The sequence below is a fragment of the Quercus suber genome, unplaced genomic scaffold, assembly GCF_002906115.3.
Source record: "Quercus suber isolate HL8 unplaced genomic scaffold, Cork oak 2.0 scaffold_725, whole genome shotgun sequence".
Taxonomy (NCBI): Eukaryota; Viridiplantae; Streptophyta; class Magnoliopsida; order Fagales; family Fagaceae; genus Quercus; species Quercus suber.
The window spans coordinates 228,323-243,391 of NW_027070165.1; the positions used below are offsets into that span (position 1 = coordinate 228,323).

The 15,069-nt window shown below is 31.9% G+C and overlaps 1 pseudogene; it reads left to right on the forward strand.

The window, feature by feature from the left end:
• Positions 1–34: 34 nt before the first annotated feature.
• Positions 35–13,345, forward strand: LOC136064637 (probable disease resistance protein At5g66900; annotated as a pseudogene).
• The last annotated feature ends 1,724 nt before the right edge of the window (positions 13,346–15,069 follow it).

The following is a 15,069-nucleotide window of genomic DNA, read 5'->3' on the forward strand; positions in this document are numbered from 1 at the left end:
TTTTGTGTATAGAGCGGATATATTTAGGACAAAGATGACCCTTGGTCTAATGCCATCACGTGAAGTTGAGAAATTAGCTAGAAGGTTTGACTCGTTTGAGGAAAAGGTTTATACTTCTACCACAAGCCAGGTATTTCTATGATCCTGCTGAGTCCCATATTTTCATGATCCATATGTACATATATAACATGGGTGTGTGCATATATATACTTCCAGAATATAAAACACCATCATAGATCTTTTTCTATTTTGCATTTTGTACATAGTGCGATGAGATTATTAAGTTTTTATTTTTTATTTTATGCTTCATTTCAGTCAGATTATATAAAACAAATAACTCTGGAAATCAAAAAACAATAAGAATAAGTCCCCATATGCAGGTAAAAAAAAATCAGAGAACTATGTACATGACTTTACTTACATATTAATCCACCTCGTTTCTCTCTCTGGTGTTGTGCTTGTTATTTCATGTATCTTCGTGCACTATATACATACACACATACATATTTAATTACTTACTTACATACTTGTTATTATTCATACAAGATATATTACAAGAAAAAATTGTTGCAATAAATTATAGCAACAATATTTTTTGTTCCAAAAATTATTTTTAATAATAATAAAAACATTTTATTGCAACAAAATGCAACTTTATTGCAATAGCGTGTAACGAATTGGTTTCATTGCAATAGTTGTTTATTACAAAAATTTTGAGTTTATTGCAATAAAATATTTCGTTGCAATAGATTGGGTTAAATATGTGATGTAATTCTCAAGTTTATCAATAAGCTTATCAAATAAGGGCTTCCTATTGTCTAGGAAGACATAGCAGTTAGTTTTACGGTTTTTTTTTTTTTTTTCTTTTTGAATTCGAACTTTAATTAAGCTTTCTATATCATTATCAGTTTATTTGTAATCCAATTGAGAAGCACTATTTGCATTTAATTAATGAGAATTGAAGAAGGATAATGAGAATTACAAACAACCCAAAAATTCTCTACTGTGTTAGTTATTTGGATAACAAGATTTAGACATGTGAATTTGGATTTAGATGATTAAAATCTAAATATCTTATTTGGATAAAAGGGACTTGGATTTGGCTAATTAGGAATTTAAACTTTGTCATCCTAGAATTTAAAATAACATCTAACTCGATAGAATTTTAGAAATTCTTAGCCATACTTCAATAGATTTTAAATATTATAATTTCAAATCCCCCAAGTTATAAAATACAACCAAACAAGGAATTTTAAAATTTATGAATTTAGAATCAAGGCATTTCAAATCAATTGATTTTAAATCTAATGAATCTAAATTACATATTTAGTTCCTAACCTTTTAAATACAGTATCAAAATGGTCTCTGCCGAAAAAAAATATTTGTTTAATGCCACATAAGAGTACCACCTCGACTGTCACATTAGCCTTACCTAATTTAAAATAATTAAAACAAAATCCTCAAAATCTGAAATAGCAAATTGCAAAATGACAACATCAATGAAAGCAAAAGCACCCTATACTATAATGACGACAACATTCACTCGAATCCACTAGATCAAACACATGAGGGCCAACTCTGCTCAATGAAGTCCATGTTGGAAATATGAAACAAAGTAATAAAGAAAGAACAAAGTGAACACAAAGACAAACAATGGTTCAATAACTTGAAGGCACAAAATTAATTGCTTTCCTTAGACAATATTTGCCCCTACAAGCAAGTTGCTAAAGGGTTATTACAAACTTATCCCTAAAATACAGCCAAGTTGTTAGATTCTATAGATAGTAATTCTGGAAAATACTCACATGATATCTTGTGTTTCTTAGAAATTGAGTTTGGGAGAGAAGAGAAGTGATTATCCTTTAAATTGCACAAAACGACGTGGCTTTACACTTTAGTTAATTTTTTTTTTTTTAATTTCTGAAATTAGGAAAAACGTTAATTAAGAACTATTAAAAAAAAAAGAAAAAAACACAAAAACAAACAAACAAAACATAGACTAAACCCAACGGTGTCCCACCCTCCCCACCCTGAAGAACAAAATTTGAACCCCACCCAAGCCAATAACTGAGAAACCGGCGGGGGGCTGGGCGGGCGGGCGGGCACTCTCTTACAGCAATCCACAAGGCAGCCTCATCTGGTGATTCAGCTTCATAAGAAATTCTTCCTCTAAACCGCGGGGGTGGGTGGGTGGGCACTCTCTACAGCAATCACAAACGCAGCCTCATCTGTGATTCAGCTTCATAAGAAATTCTTCCTCGTAACCCAAACGGTGTCCCTCCCTCCCCACCCTGAATAACCAAATTTGNGCTTTCCTTAGACAATATTTGCCCCTACAAGCAAGTTGCTAAAGGGTTATTACAAACTTATCCCTAAAATACAGCCAAGTTGTTAGATTCTATAGATAGTAATTCTGGAAAATACTCACATGATATCTTGTGTTTCTTAGAAATTGAGTTTGGGAGAGAAGAGAAGTGATTATCAGTGAACATAAACCACTATTTACACCCATATGGTTATAACCCTTCAAGAGGTATGGATGGAGAGTTAAGATGCCTCATAAAACTGTTCACAAGATTTAAAACATTCCCAACATTCAAAATGGTTACCACAAATTCTGCAAAAATAGTTTTATGAGCTCGATCAATCAAGCTAGGTGTTGAGATGCAATCGAGAAAATATTGATCGATCGAGACTGTAGTCAAGCACACATAAACTTTCTTTCAAAATCTCGATCGACCAAAATAGTATTCTCAATTAGTCGAGAATCCTAAACTTCTGAACTTCTAAATTTCGAATTTTAATTTATTATTTTACACAAATGATGTACTTTCCATACCTACATATTTATATTACAACATATCCTTGTATACCTATATATACAACAATCTAAGCCGTACATCATCAGTTCACACTTCATAATAATCTCCTCTTCATTTGAGGGCCAACTCTAGTCGATGACGTCCATCGTCCATGTGCTACATCATCAATTCTATTGTTGCTTTAAGTATTTGTTTGTGATGGTATTTCCAATAATGAGAACCCACCCCAAGCCAATAACTGAGAAACCGAGAGGGAGAGAGAGAGAGGGGGGGCTCTCTTGCAGCAATCACAAAGGCAGCCTCATCTGGTGATTCAGCTTCATAAGAAATTCTTCCCGTTTCTTCATCAACTTTAGGTAATGTCGTATGGCAGTGGCAGATGGCAAAGTTCTGGATTACATTTGGGCCAAGTTCCATTGAGTTGGAAGTCAAAGTTCCTGTCTTATCAGAAAGTATAGTGTCAACTTGGCCAAGTTCTTCATTCAAATTTGAGGTACGGGCACATGCTGGTTTGTCAGCTTCTTCATAATACATTTGTAGATCTTGATTGATAAAAATACTTCGAAGAACTTTGACCATTTCTATTGAAACATACAAGGAAATGGGAATCAGGTAACCATACAACATAAGGGCAGTCAAGATTTTGTTCTTCAGGGTGGGGAGGAAGCGACACGGTTTGGGTTTAGTTTATGTTTTCTTTTCTTTTTTTCTTTTTTAAATATTAACTAAAGTGTAAAGTGTAAACTGACGTCGTTTTAGGTAATTTAACGGTGAAATTTAATAGATAGTAAACATATATATAACTGAATTGAGTATAATTGAAATTTAGATGACTAAAATGATAAAAGTCAAATTTAAAGGACTGAAATGACAAAATATAAAACTTAGAATGTGAGTTTTGCATTTTAGCCTAATTTTTTCTTAATGTTAAGAAGAGTTTAGAAATCTCAAAGAGCAAATTGTCATCTTTGAAAAATTTTCCTTTCATTTTTGAAATGCAAGCGTAAACTTGCTAGCTTTTACTCTCAATAGATTTTCCAAAAATTTTAAATATTCACTCATGGCCATATATGTTTGTTTGGACGTAAATGATCTTATTTTCACATTGTGGGTTGTAATGTATTTTTTGCATTTTTTTTCCATAAATTAGATAAATATTTAAAGACATCATTGTGCTAGTAGCCTAGAATAAGGACTTAATTAAGTGTCAAACATATTTTCTACAAATTTGCAATTAAAATTAGATTTTTGTGTTACTGAAGGTGCTCATATTCCTTCCTCTTCAAGAAAAAAAGAAAAGGAAAACTTATCTTCAAGTGTTGTGTTCAATAATTATGATTTCAATAATGTGCTTCATCTGCTCCCATGGTATGGCTCACCAAGTTACAAATTTTGCTGATTTAAAAGAAGGATCTGCCAAGGGAAACGGTGGTCCTGTGTCCTTTGATTTCCCATAATCAAATAATACACACATCACAGAAAGCTAGTGATAAACACCTTGTCCTAAGATTTCCCATAATCAAATAATAAACATCGATCACAAAAAGCAAGTGATAAACACCTCACAAGCTGACTTCTTAGTTCTTACTCTCTTCTTTATTTATTTTTTCTTTGAAAGCAAAAACCAAATATGTGTGATTCATATCACATGTGATCTATTATTACTTTGCTAAAATACTCACTTTTTTTTTTTCATTAAGTTACTAATTACTAATACCATTTGCGCATCATGTTTTTGAAGGGCTATTTTATGGTTATTTTCTTACACGTATACATCTCATTTATATGCACGATGTGTACTTCAGAAGGGTAGGGGTTAATTTTGAGCTGGACCGGAATTCTCAAGTTTGAGTAGGGTGTAAGTAGGGGTGGCAAATGGGCGGGTTGGGTCATAAATGGGTTGGGTATGTAATTATCCATTTATCCATTTATAACTCGTTTATATATAAATTAATTATCCATTACCAACCAAACCCATTTAATTAGTAACCCACCCATTTAACCCAATATGACCCAAATACCTCTAAAACTACTTGAATACCCTCTTGACCTCCAAAATTACCAAAATACCCTTAAATACCTAAAATGATACAAATACCCCTACACTTCCAAAATTACCAATATATCCTTGGACATCCAAAATTATCCCCAAAATCTCTAAAATGACCAAAATACCTCCAATATCTCTAAAATCACCATATATGCTTAAAACCCACTAAAATGACCAAAATACCTCCAAAATCTCTAAAATGACCAAAATACCCCATAAAACCCAAAAAAATGACCAAAATACCCTCGAAACTTAAAAATGACCAAAATACTTTCAAGACCCAAAAAATGACCAAAATACTCCCGAAATCTAGAAAATGACCAAAATACCTCCGAAACCTAAAAATGACCAAAATACTTCCAAAACCCAAAAAATGGCCAAAATAACCCTGAAACCCAAAAAATAACCAAAATACTCCCGAAACCTAAAAAATGACCAAAATACCCCCGAAACCTAAAAATGACCAAAATACTTCCAAAGCCCAAAAAATGACCAAAATACTCCCGAAACCTAAAAAATGACCCAAAATACCCCCGAAACCTAAAAATGACCAAAATACTTCCAAAACCCAAAAAATGACCAAAATATCCCCGAAACCTAAAAATGACCAAAATACCCCCGAAACCTATAAAATGACCAAAATACCCCTTGAACCCTTGAAACCCAAAAAATGACTAAAATACCCCCGAAACTCAAAAAATGACCAAATACCCCCAAATCCAAGAATGACCAAAATACCCTCGAAACTCAAAAAATGACCAAAATACCCCAAAACCCAAGAATGACGAAAATACTCCTGAAACTCAAAAAATGACCAAATATCGACGAAACCCAAGAATGACCAAAATATGTTACGAGGTAATTTGGTAATTTTTCAGGTTTCAGGAGTATTTTAGTTATTTTTATAGAATTGGTCATTTTTAGTTTAGAGATTATTTTGTCATTTTTTAGGTTTCTGGTTTGGTATATTTGTCATTTTATAGGTTTTAGAGGTTATTTTTGTATTTTTTGGGTTCGGAGGTCATTNAAAAATGACCAAAATAAACCCAAAACCTAAAAAAAGACCAAAAAAAGCCCCCAAAACCTATAAAATGAACAAAATACCCCAAAAACCTAAAAAAATGACCAAAATATCCCCTAAAACCTAAAAATTACGAAAATACACCCTAAACCTAAAATTTTTTACCAAAATATTCCTTAAACCTAAAAAATGACTGAAATACCTCTGAAACCTAAAAAATGATTGAAATACCCCAGAAACCTAAAAAATTACCAAAACACCCTAAAACCTAAAAAAAAAATGATCGAAATACCTGTAAAACCTAGAAAATAACCAAAATAACCCCAAAACCTAAAAAAATGATTGATAAATTATGACCAAAATACCCTAAACATTTAAGATGACCAAAATACACTTGAAACATCTAAAATGACCAAAATAGAGGTTTGGAGTATTTTGGATGTTTCAAGGATATTTTCGACAAATTAAAGGTTTTAAGAGTATTTCACTCAATTTAAAGGTTTTGAGAGAATTTTAGTAATTTTCTAGGTTTTGGGGTCATTTTGATAATTTTTTTAGATTCTAATGGTATTTTAGTCATTTTTAAGGTTATGAGGGCATTTTTGTCATCTTTTAGGTTTTAGGGGTATTTCGATAATTTTTAGTTTTTGGGTTATTTTGGTAATTTTTTAGGTTTTGGGGGTATTTTGGTCATTTTGTGAATTTTGGCCATTTTTTGGGTTTTGGGGGTATTTTGGTAATTTTAGGTTTTGGTGGTATTTTGGTCATTTTTTGGGTTTTGAGGGTATTTTGGTCATTTTTTTTTGTTTTGGGGGTATTTTTGTAATTTTTAGGTTTTGAGGTTATTTTGGTCATTTTTTGGGTTTCATGGGTATTTTGGTCATTTTCTGAGTTTGGAGGGTATTATGGTAATTTTCAAGTTTTGAGGTATTTTGGTAATTTTCTAGAAATTTAGATTTTATGTTGTTTATTTAAATTTTAGATGAGTTTTATTGGGTATTAGTGAGTTTATTCAATAAGACCCATATAATTAATTAACCTAATGGGTATTTACCTATTTAACCCAAATATTCAAATGGGTTGGGTTAAGACTTATCCAAATTAGGTGGGTAATGAGTGGGTTTATAGATATGGATAAAAATTGCCACCCCTAAGGATGATAGATGGGCATGATCCTCATGCCATGATCAAGTACACTAAGCAAAAAAATTAACTTGTCATGGCAGGAAAATCAAAATATGCGAAAATCATAACTCAATACAAATCATGGTATGTTATTTGTTTTATTTTATTTAATTTTTTTTATTATAGATATTTTTTTTTGATTTTGATTTATATTTTCATTTTAAAGTTTGGATATTTTTTAAGGAAAGTGAAACAAATGCCTGGTATAGAAACTGAAAGTAATTGATAACAAATGCTGAAATAAATTGCTTTCCCCTGAAACTTGTTTTGGGAGCGATAGTTGTATATAAATTACCTGTACAAATTTACATGTAATTTGAATTTTCAGATTATAAGATTGTATCAATCTCCATGGGATAATGCTTGGCTTAACCGAGGATTATCTACTGATAAAGTATGAAGCGATCTGGTTTGAATTTTGTATTTCAATGTAACTGTAGGAGAGGATAAGAATAGGGACGAGGTTGTTTCATTACATGCTTGTGATTGGTTGAATATAAAATGGAACAAATGATTTTTATTTTTTGGATACTAAGAGTTTCTCCATACATAACAATATTAGTTATTGTTTGGAAGTTTGATAGTTGAGGGAGGAAATATTTGGAGAAATTATAAGGTTCTCAGGGTGGACAAGTGGAGAAATTATAAGGTCCTCATGGTGGTTAAGTGATGTGATCTACCATTCCAGTAAAAAACTCCCACTCGTTTAAAATTGTAGAGTTTTAAATAAAAACTGAATACTGACCCAACAAATTTAAACATGTGAGAGTCTTTTACTAGAATGGTGGACAAGTGATGTGGTCCACCAGGAGAACGGTATAATTTCTCGGACAAGTGACGTGATCCACTATTCCACTAAAAGACTCCTATTTGTTTAAAATTATTGAGTCATAAATTTCTTTTTAAATAGAACTGATTACTGACTCAGTAATTTTAAACAAGTGGAAGTTTTTTAGTGAAATAGTAGACAGGTGACGTGGTCTATAATTTCTCGAATATTTGGACCTTTGATATGGTACGTGCCCTTTTGGATTTGCCAATGCATGAGTAAACAATAAGGGGGCTACTAATGGAGAAATTATACAATCCTCTGGTGGATCATGACACTTGTCCTCCATTCCACTAAAATACTCTCATTTGTTTAAAATTGCTGAGTCAATAATTAGTTTCTGTTTAAAAAAGTTTTCTATCTTAACAATTTTAAATAGGTAGCAATCTTTTAATGGAATGGTAGACCACATCACTTGTCCACCATGAGGACTTTATAATTTCTACCAATGCATGGGTACACAATAAGGTAGCCACACTTCTTGGGGTTTGTACTCATCTGTTAGGAGCAAAGAGAATGATGTCTTTGGTCCAATGTGGTTCTATTTAGTCTACTTCAGTCCAAATCGATCGCTTTTGGTCCAATTCAGTCCACTGTAGTCTATTTCAATCTATTTTAGACTAGTTAGGCCTTAAATCTTTTTGTAGGTTTCCTTTTCAATTTTGGGCTCAAAATTTTATTTATTTATTCTTATTTTTTGGGTTGAAAAGTATAAAATTTTCTTCTATTTGAGCCAAATTCTTTAGTTTTGGGTTAAAAAATACAAACAAAATAGACATTAAAAGTTAGAGAAATGAGTCCTAAAAAATAATAAAAATGATAATTATTTAAAGGATTAATTTAAAATTCAAGTTTCAATGATATTGGGATTATTCTTTTATTTGGAAAGAAAAAAAATGCTACAATTCTAAATTTATATTATAATTTAAACTCAATGTAACATATTATGTGTGTTCCGTGGAATGGAGTTGTACATTTTTTTTAATATCCTTGGATATTTTCAAATTAGTCAACCGATTATGATATATTTTTAAAAAGTCATTTTAATAACATCTGTCATCTTCTTCATTTATATAAAACAATATTCTACTTATGTAATTTAAAGATTTTTATTAAATTATGTTATTTAATATATATATATATATATGTATGTATGTATGTATATATATATATGTATGTATGTATGTATGTATGTATGTACATACGTACGTATTTTTGTTGATTGCAAAATACATTATATGTTTCATTACATACATTATATGTATTGTTGTTCCATTTTCAGGATCAAGTGATAGGCAAGGCTCTCACCTTTGAGTGGCTACATGAAATGACACAAGGAAAAATGCTAGCTAATAACATTTATGCTATACCACAAAAGGAATAATTTGTCACAATTAAAGCTCATTGTAGTTGTTTATAAAACTTAGATTAACATAGAGTATATAATCCAATGTGAGATGCAACACTCACCCCACGTAACACACACTCAAGTAATTCAATTCTATATTAATTAATCCATCTAGGACATCACATCCATAGACCCTCTTCTGTGAAAGACATCCAATTGAATGCAACAAGTACATTAGACACCACATCATCAAATGAGGCTATTGGAATTTAATCCAAAATAAAGGAACAATTTCTTGAGTACGTAGTTTTACCAATATACTAGATCATAAATGATTGTCAAAGGGCTCTAGTCAAGGATTATAAAATGCCAATAGTTTATAAATTAATTTTGCTATCCCATATTTAAAATATGTGAGAAAGCTAACTTCACAATGATGGGAATGGTTGTTGCTTACCACATTCAAAGTAGACTGGTATTACTTGCACAAGTTGAGAGTTCACGTGCCCTATGTAGCATTATCAAACACTTTCACCCAACATAAAAATGACCCTTGAGCCATGGTCCCCTTTATACTTCCTTGGATTCACAACCCAAACCCATGCCTATTCAATTACAGCTTGGAACCAAATTCAAATGAATTCATCCTTTTTCTCCAATGGAGACAAAATACTGTCATTATCACCAACAACTGGGCCAATCTAATTCACATCTTGCACCAGCCGTCAAGAATTACTTTGAATTGAAAAATCTTCGTCCGTCCAAAATACAAAACATGAAAAATAATATTTGCAGTGTAAGAAACATTGGAAATCAGAATCATCATGTACTTAAGGAAACAACTTGGCATACGTTTAGCACTAGTTGCCAAGTGATTCACAAGCAAAAAGTCCAGGTGTGTGTGTGCCTGTCTTTCTCAATGAGGTTTTTTTGCTCCCAATCAATCAATGAACTTGGTTTTTGTCGTTATATTCAGACTTCGAAGTTGTTGCAAGGAATTTGCGGTGAAGAATTAGCAGTGCTAAAGGCATGCACGTCGTGTTCGTGTGTGGTGTAACAATCTTGGTGGGCTTGAATAGGAAAAAAAAAGAAGGTTTGGGAATAAAGACAAATCTTGATATTTAGAATTTATTGGGACTCGATCAATTATTTTTGTACTGATTTGAACATACAATGTTCGAGAATAGCATGGTGGGGTAGGACTGTAGGAAGAGAGAAATATCAAATAGAAGTATATTTCTTCCCCTTAAAACTTGAATTGATCAACCAAGTAGGAACGACATGAAACTTGGGCACGGAAAAAGATGATCGGGAAAATTTCGTTAAAAAAATTCAATATCAAAAGTAAGTGCAGCTAAATATTGGGACAAATACATCGAAATTTGATTCAAATTTGCATTCACCATTCAATTGGAATTAGAAGAAAGTTGAAAAATTGCAAATTGGCTAAGAAAGGGGGTACAAATTTCTAAGTATGACCCATATAGTCCTAGTTTTGGGTTCTTTCTTTTGGCTGGGATAAAAAATGTTGGGAGCTAGATGTGATTAGGCATTGAGTTTAATTTTGAAACTTGTTTATACATGGAAAAAGAAATTGGTAAAAAAGAAAATCACATAATTAACTCATGCTGTAAACAAACTGAAGATTTCATTACTAATCAAAATTTTTGCAAGGTTAGGCATATGTTAGGTCTTCTTTCTATCTTTTATAATTCCCCTTTAATTCTTCTTAGTATTAAACATTCTTTTCTCAACATTAAAAAGTCAAACTTTTACAAAATTCTCAAGTAAGAAAATACCAACTCCCTTATTAATTTTTACATGCAGCTTATGAATCTACACAGACTATCATATATTTATGAGAAACATTTGATCAAGAATAATAAATAGTTTTTGAAAAATATCCTTACAGTGCTCACTCAGGTATATTCTCAAAGAGTATTTCATGGACCTAGGTTCATTTCCTGAAGACAAAGGATCTCTGCTACTGCCCTCATTGATATGTGGACAGAATTACATGAACCAAGCGAAAAAGATGTCCATGCAATTGCCAATTTGCATGAACTCCACAATCGGAATTTGGCTAGTCTTGTAATGACAAGGTTTGCAAGTTTTAATTTCTGAAGTGTGATTTTCTAGTAGGATATAAATTTTTCATGTAATCATTTCTAGTTGCTAGTTGTTATAGGATATAACTCTATAAACGACCTAAGGCCCAAAATATTACGTTATGTCTTCCAGTTTGATTAACTTCTTATCACAATTGATAATATATTATTGTAGCTTCTTTGAAATGTCAGGGGCCAATGTAGAATTGTTTTATACCAATGATGCTAAAGGTGATTACTACAAATATATAGAGAGAAGGAAACTTATATCAAACCAGAAACAAAAAGGGGCTCCAATTGCTCTGCCCAAGAAAAGAACAGAATTCCAACTTTTAGTAGACAGAATGCCTTTTTGCTTCTTATAACCATTTGATTTCAACTGTTATGGATGGAAACTGGTTGTGTCAAATTCCCTTGGATTTGTTATCCTATCTTTATCTTTATTTGAATATCATGGAATTCATATTTTTCTTATGTGAGGACTGTAAGAATTTGAATCTCTTCTAAGCTTATACTTTGTGCATTCTCTAGGAAGATGCAACTCAGATCGATGACTATTACAATGAAGACTTTATCACACAACATGATGTTCTCAGAGACCTAGCTATCCATCTAAGCAACCAGGAGCCAGTACTAAAAAGGAAAAGACTAATTGTGGACATCAGTGGAAACAATCCACCAAAGTGGTACATGGAACAGAAGCAACAACTCATTAACGCACGCTTATTATCTATCTCAACTGGTTGGTTAATTTTCTCCCTAACAGAGATACACACACAAACTTGCACACATGCAATGTAAACTAAAATTGAGTATATTTTTACGCCATACATAATATTTTTCTTGCAGATGAATTGTTTTCATCAAGTTGGTGCAACATTCAAATTCAAGCACCCGAAGTTGAGGCTTTAGTTCTGAATTTTCAAACAAGGAATTATGCCTTACCCGAGTTTGTGGAGAAAATGGTTAAACTCAAGGTTATAGTTGTCACTAATTATGGTTTCTTTCCTGCTGAATTAAGCAATTTTCAGCTACTGAGGTCCCTCCCCAATCTAAAGAGAATTAGATTAGAGAAGGTTTCGATTCCTTCCCTATGCAATACCCTTGTGTTATTGAGGAGTTTAAAGAAATTATCTTTATTTATGTGTAATATTGGTCAAGCTTTTGGGAATTCAACCATACAGGTTTCATATTCATTGCCAAATCTAATGGAGATAAACATTGACTATTGCAATGATCTGGTGGAATTGCCTGGATGGTTGTGTGAGGTTCTCCCCTGAAAAAACTTAGGATCACCAATTGTCATAAGTTGCCTTTATTACCCGAAAGAATTGGAAACTTAACAAATTTAGAAGTGCTAAGGCTTAGGTCTTGTACTGAATTGTCAGAGTTGCCAGAGTCAATCAAAAGTCTCCATAAGTTGAGCATTCTTGACATATCTGACTGCCTAAGCATTTGCAAGTTGCCAAAACACATTGGTGAGTTGCATGGTTTAAGAGAGTTCCATATGAAAGAGTGCTTGAGGTTGCGGAATCAACTGCCACCATCAATTATGGAGCTCCAACAGTTGAAGCTTGTGGTATGTGACGAAGAGAGGGCCAATTTATGGGAGCCTTTCAAGGAATTCCTCTCAAATTTAAAGGTAAAAGTGGCTAAGAAAGATATCAACTTGAATTGGCTTCCCAAATAATGATTATGAAGGCCAGTTTCTTCTTGAAAAATTTTGTAGGTTTATTATTTGATATTGTTCTCTTCCGTTCTTTGTTCTTTTGTCCTTTTTCTTTTGTAAAGATCATGAAATAAGAGGCTTAGTACACCAGAAAAAGGAAATGTTTTTTAGGGGTTGCAGTTGTAGATATATTGGGTCTATTTGGATTGAACTTATTGTTGCTGAAACTGAAAACTGAAAACTGAAAACTGAAAATACTGTAGCAAAATAATTTTTAAATGTGTAAATAGTACCGTGGAACCCATTTTTAATATTTTTTAGTGCGTGAATAGTGCCAAACAGTGCATGAACAGTATTTTTGTCTTCTGAACAGTAAAATCATGTGATTTTACTGTTCACTTTCCGGGAAAAAAAAAAAAGAAATGCAAAACGCAAAACGTGGACTCAGCAAACGCTGAGTCCAAACGCCCTCATTATGTATGTGTTTGGATTCCACGGTTGCGTTTCACGCGTTTTCTCTTAGTTTTTTATTTTTTTTTATTTTTTTTGTTTAGCCTGCAATTGTTGACGAGTCAACTGTAAACATCGCTTTCGTACACTATTCATGGTCCCACAAATTACAATTTTCAGTAATTTTTTTATTAAAAATGGGTACCATATCACTATTCACATATTTAAAAATTATTTTGTTACAATATTTTCAATTTTTAGTTTTTAGTTTTAGCAAAATAAGTTCTATTTAAACGGAACTATATGTACCCTTAAAAGAATTGGGAAATTTAATGCTGAGGGATGTGAATGCATAGTTTTCATTATGTATGAATTGGGAAATTTAATGCTGAGGGATGTGAATGCATAGTTTTCATTATGTATGGTTACGTGGAAAAAGAATTTGTAAAATTCATTTAGTAAAGCCTTTTTCCTTGGAGAACTTGCACATACACTTTGTTAGCTCATTTTCTTCTCTTTTTCTAATTTAGGGCGGGTTGGTTGGGAGGATAAAAAAGTGAAAGAATAAAAAACAAAGGAGAGATAAAGACGTAGGAGAATAGAAAAGTATTTAGTTTCCATCATTTATATTTGATTGGAAAAGTGGAAAAGTTGAGGAATGAAAACTTTTTTATTTAATTGAAAATAAAGTTTGTATAAATTTATCATCATATTTCTATTAAATAAAATAAAAAGTAATACATTATACTTTTAAAAAAATTATTTGTAAATGGACACTTCATTAAAGTAAAAATATAAAATAAAATAAAATATAAGAAATTAACCCAAAAGTGTTTTCTAAAATAAAATAAAAATAAAAAAGGAAGCCAACACGGTAGCAGAGAAAGAAAAAATCAAAGAAAAAAGAGCCAACACGCTAACAGAGAATGAAAAAATCAAAGGAAAAGAAAAAAAACCCAACACGTTGGAGGTGAAATCCAATGTGAGGAGTATTTTTGAAAGCTCATTTCATGAGTTTCTTCACTTAGTTTTCTCCCATTTTGGGGAGAACTTTTTGGTGGGCCTGAGGAGAAAACATTTAGGCCTTGTTATTTATTTTTCTTCCTCCCCACCCAACTAAACACACTCTAAAAAGGTTTTTCTTTCCATTTTCCCTCCAAAGTTTTCCATCCACCTTATTTCACCTCCAAACAAACACACTTATTGTTATAGGAGGAGTAGCAACTTTAGAAATTTCTTATAGTGTCACCAAGAAATTTAAATTATACGAAATCTCATAAAGAGATAACTTGAATATATCAGCCTCATAAAAAAAGTGCAAATATATAAAGTATTACAATTTCTTTCTACTAACAAAGAGAAAAAGAAAAAAATGTATTGATAATAAATAAAAATGTAATTAAGAATGTTGAGATGAGAATTATTAGTCAGTTTTTGTTACACTTAGTTTTCTTTGTGTTTCTAGAATTTTTTTTTTTTTTTATTAGTCAGTTTTTGTTGAGTCAAAATTTATTATTTCATGTATAGTTTTCTTAGGTTGATTTTTTTTTTTCTTTCTGCGCCATTTTAAGCGCGCACACACACACA